The 7,604-nt window shown below is 42.5% G+C and overlaps 1 pseudogene; it reads right to left on the bottom strand.

Annotated features, from left to right (window-relative positions):
* Positions 1-460: 460 nt before the first annotated feature.
* The window catches only part of LOC140338920 (uncharacterized), a 19,150-nt pseudogene continuing 12,006 nt past the window's right edge, over positions 461-7,604 (bottom strand).

Raw genomic sequence — 7,604 nt, 5'->3', positions numbered from 1 at the left:
GTCCGATGGTGGCAGTAGGGCAAATCCGAAAGGACATATAATTGTGTATAGTGGACATTTGAGTCGAGTTTAAGGTAATATTTAGAAGTTCGGATTTGGAGTAGTTTACCTTGAAATTGCTAAGTGATCTGAATTTGTCACATTCCTTCAGTACTGAAGGTATCGTGACATGAGGGGATGTTATATATAGTAAAAGATCATCTGCATATAAGGAGAGTTTATAATGGGTATCGCCTATCCTGATCCCTTGAACATCCGGATTGTTATTCCACACAAGGTCCACCACCATGGTGAGGAGAACCAAGATGGCAGCAATTGTATTTTACTATGTGACATTTCTATTGGTCCATATAACCTAGGAATATCAGCTGATACACGTCTCACCTAAACGCTCCATGTTAATAATAATACCCCAACGGACGACTCTCTATGAATGGTACAAATGGTAAAGAAATGGGAATATTGTTATAACTTTGTGATTTATTGTTCATATGTATAATAAGAAAATAACATTATCATTGCTTTCACCCAAGATTGCCCATTTGGTGCTTGTTTATTGGTGGAGCAGTCCTTGTATTCACACGATTGACCGTTGGTTTCCCACATATTGGTAGGGTTATCCTTGTATTGATACGATTGCCCATTCGTTGCTCGTGTATTGGTAGGGTTATCCTTGTATTGATACCATTGCCCATTCGTTGCTCGTGTATTGGTAGGGTTGTCCTAATATGGACACTGGCGCCTTTTTTATTGCTCATAAATTGGCGCAGTTGTCTTTGTATATAATATAGTTACAAGGTTGCAGCACCAAGTTTTGTCAGAATGATCAGTGTGTCAATCAGGATGAATCAGTTTGCAACACATCAGTATACAATGCATAGCAATTGGGCAATACACAGGTTGGAGGTTAGAAAATCCGTATTATTCATTTGGTGCATAAGAAATGAGGTCTTTGCAGTGAAACCTTTCCACACTTGGAACATTAATATGCAAGCTCACCTGTGTTGAAGCCACTGGTGATAAAGTAGTGATGTAGTCCCAGTAAAACATTTCCCACACAGTGCATGCATATCAACGCTCACCTGTGTCAACTTTCTGATGTTTAACAAGTCCAGTTTTGCTACAAAAACCTTTCCCACATTCTGAGCATAAGGACACTCACCTGTGTGAACTATATGGTGCTTAATAACCAGTGATTTCTGAATAAATCTTTTCCCACAGCCTGAACAGGAATAAGGACGTTCACCTGTGTGGATTTGTTGGTGTAAATTAAGTATTTGTTTTTTTTAAACATTTCCCACGTTTATTTCTGAACATGGAAAAGGACACTCATCTGTGTGAACCGTTTGATGTCTAACAAGACTTTCTTTTAAATTAAAAGATTTCCCACACTTTGAACAGAAAAAGGATGCACACCTGTATGAATCACTTGGTGTATAAGAAGTGATGCCTTTACATAAAAACCTTTCCCGCACTCAGAACATGATTATGGACGCTCACCTGTGTGAATTTTCAGGTGTCTAACAAGTCCATGTTTCCCACTAAAACGTTTCCCACAATCTGTGCATATATAAGGACGTTCACCTGTATGACATCTCTGGTGAATAAGAAATTGGTGTTGTTGAAGTGTTTTTTTCTGTCTGAAACTTTTCCCGCATTCTGAACAGGAAAAAGGACGCTCACCTGTGTGAATTCTCTGGTGTGTGAGAAGTTTGCTGTTTTCAGTAAATGATTTCCCGCATTCTGAACAGGAATAAGCACGCACACCCGTATGAATTGCTTGGTGTGTAAGAAGTGATGCCTTTACAGCAAAATGTTTCTCGCACTCGGAACATGAATATGGGCGCTCACCTGTGTGAGTTTTCTGGTGCCTAACAAGTCCATGTTTTTCAATAAAACGTTTCCCACATTCTGTGCATGAATAAGGAAATTCACCTGTATGACTTCTCTGATGAATAACAAGTTGGGCCTTCTGAATAAAACATTTCCCACATTCTGAACAGGAATAAGGACGGTCACCTGTGTGAATTCTCTGGTGTTGTTGAAGTGTTTGTTTCCGTCTAAAACTTTTCCCGCATTCTGAACATGAAAAAGGACGCTCACCGTTGTGACTTCTCTGGTGTCTGAGAAGTTTGCTGTTTTCAGTAAATGATTTCCCGCATTTTGAACAGGAATAAGCCCGCACACCAGAATGAATCACTTGGTGTGTAAGAAGTAATGCCTTTACAGCAAAACATATCCCACACTCGGAACATGAATATGGACGCTCACTTGTGTGAATTTTCTGGTGTCCAACAAGTCCATGTTTCTCAATAAAACGTTTCCCACAATCTATGCATGAATATGGACGCTCACCTGTGTGAATTTTCTGGTGTCTAACGAGTCCATGTTTCCCAATAAAACATTTCCCACATTCTGAACAGGAATAAGGACGCTCACCTGTGTGAATTCTCTGGTGTTCTTGAAGTGTTTGTTTCTGTCTAAAACCTTTCCCGCATTCTGGACAGGAATAAGGACGCTCACCTGTGTGAATTCTCTGGTGTTCTTGAAGTGTTTGTTTCTGTCTAAAACTTTTCCCGCATTCTGAACAGGAAAAAGGACGCTCACCGGTGTGAATTCTCCGGTGTTTGAGAAGTGTTTTGTGGCTAGTAAATGATTTCCCACATTCTGAACAGGAATAAGGACGCTCACCTGTGTGAATTCTCTGATGAATAAGAAGTTCTTCATTCTGAAAAAAACATTTCCCACATTCTGAACAAGAATAAGGACGGTCACCTGTGTGAATTCTCTGGTGTTTTTGAAGTGTTGGTTTCTGTCTAAAACTTTTCCCGCATTCTGAACAGGAATAAGGACGTTCACCTGTGTGAAAGCTGGAAGCAATGCAAGCTCATTGCAGGCTCATCCAGGCTACAAAGAAGAAACAATAAAAATGAAATAATGCAATATGTATGGTGTCTAATTTTGTAGCAGAACTCCGCAATGTTTTCTATCCTGGATGTTTTTCATTTTTTTTTTTAAACATTCTTTATTTAAAGTTTTAAAAAACAGGGTACAATAAAAACCAAGGAGGGGATATAGGATATCGCAGGATCAGTATTAAATCAAATAAACAGGCACATATCAACATACGAACCATAATAGCAATCCAGTCATGTCAGTGCAAATTTGTAACAATGTTACAATATAAATTAGGAAGTGCAAGTAAAAATAAACAGCAAGATAAACTGTATTTAAAGAACAAAATCAAATGGTATACTGGAGGGGGGACACAAAGGGAAGGTGGCGGGGGATAGAGTAAGAGGAAAAGTACACCAGATGAGGGGTCTCTTCTAAAGAAAAATCTAGAAGTGTGAGGGCCAAACTTAGAATTCAGTTAGAGGAAGCAAGGTCTCAGTATTCGGTAGGAAGCATAAATTGTGACCAGTAATACCAGGTGTGAGCCACTTTCCTGCCAGTGCCCCTCACAGTGGAGGTAAGATCCCCCATACGATGAATTTCATTATCTTTACAAGTCTTATCAAGTCGAATTTGGCCAGTGAGCAGCAATTTCCAGTTTTTCGGGCACTTCAGTTAAAAAGGAGACCTGACCGGTATTAGGAAGATAGACGGTGGCTAGAGTGACTGTAGAACCCTTAGCAAAAATAAACCTGCTGTCTGGGCAACTTTGATGCTCCATGAGATGCCCTGTAACAAAGGAGGCTAACAGGATACTCACTTTTTAGATTTAGATGCATCAGTACAGCTATGATATGCTATCGGGTACCTCTTATCACCCAATCTCGGAACCCTATCTGCCCGGAAGTGGGTTTCCTGTATGAAAACTACTTGTGCCTTCAGCCTATATAATTCTGCCAAAATGAGAGAGGGATTTTCAGACCACCCGGTATCATTATACACCAATAAAAGTATTGGATGAGATAGCAAATGTAAGCTGTACGGGGGAGGGTACGAGTGTACATCCACAATCTCCAAAAGGAAAACATTATCAAAAACTATAACAATATTAATGGTATCAAAGCAGTTCAGTGAAGAACAAAATCTTATATATAAAGTTCCTTCATGGGCAAGCAGCCTGGACCCACCAAGGAGGGGGACAACCAGTCCTCATGTATCAGGGTAACAGCAAAACCCCCTGGTGGTTTGGTCTACAGTCACAGAGGGGCCTGCGAGGGGTTGCGCACTTGATCACTGTTGAACTTCCTCTGTGTCTGCTGCCATTCAGGATTCGCTGGAGGGGTTAAAATCGTGGGAAGCGTAGGCCAGTCAGGAAGGTTGACTTGGGGAAGCTCAAACGTCTCCAAGAAGGTAGCCAGGTCCCCCAGTTGGCGAAAGGTGGCAGATTTGCTACCTCTGTGAGCTTTTTGGGCCCAGAGTTCGATGAATGCGGTCAATCTCTATAGTATTATCCCTAGGTCTCTGCAGGAGTTCATTAAACAGAGTCGTCGCTGCTGCATTGAGGTCCTTTGGTTCTATCGATTCTGGGAGTCCCCGAATCCTTATGTTGTTACGGCGGCTCCCATTCTCCAGGTCATCCTGCTGATACATAATTTGTTGCAATAGCATTGAGTGTTCTGTACGTGGTTACAGGGATCTTCCGTAGTGCGTTCAACCTCCCCTATTCTAGAGCCGAGGTCCGATCTGAGTGAAGCTAGTTCAGAACGTAGAGAGTTTTGGATGCGCACAAGATAAGATTCAAAGTCTGCTTTGGTAGGCAGAGACTTCAGGTAGGCATCTCTATCCCATACCTCGGTGGGGTCCATGGACGTTTGTGGAGGGCTTGTCGGGCTAGAGGGGTCCTTATCTTCACCCAGTAAGGAGGGAAAGTTAGAAGCAGAGTCCTCTTGAGTAAACTCAGGGGGTTCCAAACTAGGCATGGAGGTCTGTGCAGTGTTGAGTCTAGTGTTAGGACCCACTCCACTAGGACCAGGAGTTTTGGAACGAGCAAAAAAAGTTCCTATTTCTCGTTTTAGAGGATTGGCTATTCTGCCTTCCCTTGCCCATGTTTCAGAAGAGGGAGGAACATGCACATAAAATTGCACTAGAGGATATAGCGCATGGAGGTTAAGCAGGTACATTTAGGGGAGTAGAGTACAGGATATCATGCATGCAGGGTGGTAGCCTGGCTTTCAAAAATATGGTGATACTTGGTGTCAGAGAATCAGGCACACAGGAAAAGTAGTAAAGAAAGTAAGTAGTAAATGAGTACCTATAAGGCACCAATATACTGATCAACAAGTGTAAGGAGCTTTTTAGGTAAAAATTATGTTGTAGAATAAGCTTGAATCTTGTTCTCCTTTCAGGATGGATTTGGATCCTGATACAATACAATACAATACAATAAAAGGTGCCATGTGCATAAGATGTCTGCCTGTTGTTCAAATTACAATAGAGGGATACTGGATGTCAGAGAATCAGGCATACAGGTAATGCAATAGAGGGTTTGTCAAACAAATAAAGTCACAAAAGGCACAAATGTACTACTCCACAAATGTAGGAGAGTTGTTAAGAGAAGATTATGTTGTAGAATAAGCTTACATCCCCTTCTCTTGCTTGGATGGATTTGGATGCTGATGCTGTACAGTACAGGATGCCATGTGGCCAAGATGGCCGGCTTGCTTTCAAATGAGGGTTTGCCCCCATATCTTATGCCAAGTTAAATGCATTTAGGTCTAAATTAGGCAAACTCAGATTATTGTTGTTGTTCAAGGACCCTATTTGTGCCAAGGCAGTACTCGATACCATTACTAATTTTCTGAGTGATCATTCCTCTGACACTACTTCTCTTCATATCCAATAGGAAGCTCTGAAGGCAATTCTTTGTGGAGTTCTGACTTCACAAGGTTCCTGGTTGAAAAAGATCAGATCACAAGATATTCAGACAATGTTAGACAAAACCCATAACTTGGAACGTCTCCATAAACAAAATTTGTCGTCGGTGTCACGCACGGAGAGACAGGACCAATGGGGGGCGCTATGGCTTGCAGAGAGGGGATGTGAGCCCTGAGAAGGGCCAAGGCACAAAGTCTAAGCAATAACCAGGTCTTCTCCAGAGCCTCTGATGGTGAGGGTGTTGCGCCGCGGGTTACGGCCAGGTTGTGGTCCTTGGGCACATCAAGGCGGGCAAAGCACGGTACCAAATCACAATGCAGAAGGATAGTCAAGGAAAGCCAGATTCGAGGTTGGCAGCAAGCAAAAGAGGTCAGGTCACACACCAGGGGTCAACTGTCAGGGATCCAAGAGACAGACAGCAGTGACTCAGGGGCCACTGCGGGCACAGGGAACACAGGAGACACTGGAAACAGCAATGTAATGTAATGATTCGTTGTGCGAGGACCCTATTTGTGCCAAGGCAGTTGTCGATACCATTACTAATGGTGGTCATTCCTCTGACAGCACTTCTCTCCCCATTCAATGGGAAGCTCTGAAGGCAGTTCCTTGCAGAGTTCTGATTCAGCAAGGCTCCCGGTTGAAAAAGATCAGATCCCAAGATATTCAGACAACGCTAGATAAAATGCATAAATTGGATCGTCTCCATATACAAAATTTGTTGTCCGATACCTTTATAGAACTGCAGCTAGAACTCATCTCCTAGAACTTTATGACTTAGCACACCTACGATATAGGGATCGGTTTGGCAAAATGTTATACCAGTTTGGCGACAAATGCAGCAGGCTGCTGGCCAGGGGACTTCATCCTCATGCGCCTATCACTTATGTCCCATCCATACGCACAAGGGGAATTAACATCCATCCCTGCAGATATATTGCAGGCATTTCTTAAGTATTATACGGATTTATACCGGCCTAATCCCGTTACTCCTGCTGCTCTTCAAGATTACATTATGGAGACAGCTCTGCCGACATAGGACTCCGAGGTGGTGTCTCTACTTGAATGAGTGGCTTCTGCCATCCTATCCACTCCAGTTGGGAAGAGTCCTGGCCCGGACATATTTACACCTAAATACCATCAAATACATGCTGTTAACCTGGTTTCTTTTCTGATAAGGGTGTTTTCCTCCATATCAGATGATAACCCCTTCTTAGCCCAAAGCTTAGAGGCCCATATTATCATTCTTCCTATGTCTGGGAAAGACCATACAATTTGTTCGAATTTCAGGCCTATTTCTCTCAATAATGTTGATGCCAAGTTATTTTCCAAATTGATAGCTAATCGACTCACCAAATATATGCTGTATCTCATACATAAGGACCAAGTGGGATTTATACACGGGCATGAGGCACGGAATATTACCCTTAAAACCATCTTCCTCACCCAACATGCTAAGGTATCCGGGGTTCCTTGTGTCTTCTTTTGGTTGATGCAGAGAAGGCGTTTGATAGGGTCAGTTGGCCCTTCATGTACACCACATTATGCCAAGTAGGTCTAGTCCCAAGTATGGTTTCCAGGGTATCTGCCATATATTCTTCACCATCAGCCAGAGTTCGGGTTAATGGCTCATTATCAGACCCCTTCAAGATTCTAAACAGAACTAGGCAGGGATGCCCATTGTCACCATTGTTGTATGCGTTGGTCATGGAGCATTTAGCTGTGTCACTGCAAAATAATCCCGATATCAAAGGTGTCCATCTGGGTGATTGTCATTA

Source organism: Pyxicephalus adspersus, chromosome 10, assembly GCF_032062135.1.
Source record: "Pyxicephalus adspersus chromosome 10, UCB_Pads_2.0, whole genome shotgun sequence".
Classification (NCBI taxonomy): Eukaryota; Metazoa; Chordata; class Amphibia; order Anura; family Pyxicephalidae; genus Pyxicephalus; species Pyxicephalus adspersus.
This window is presented reverse-complemented; position numbering and strand designations above follow the sequence as displayed.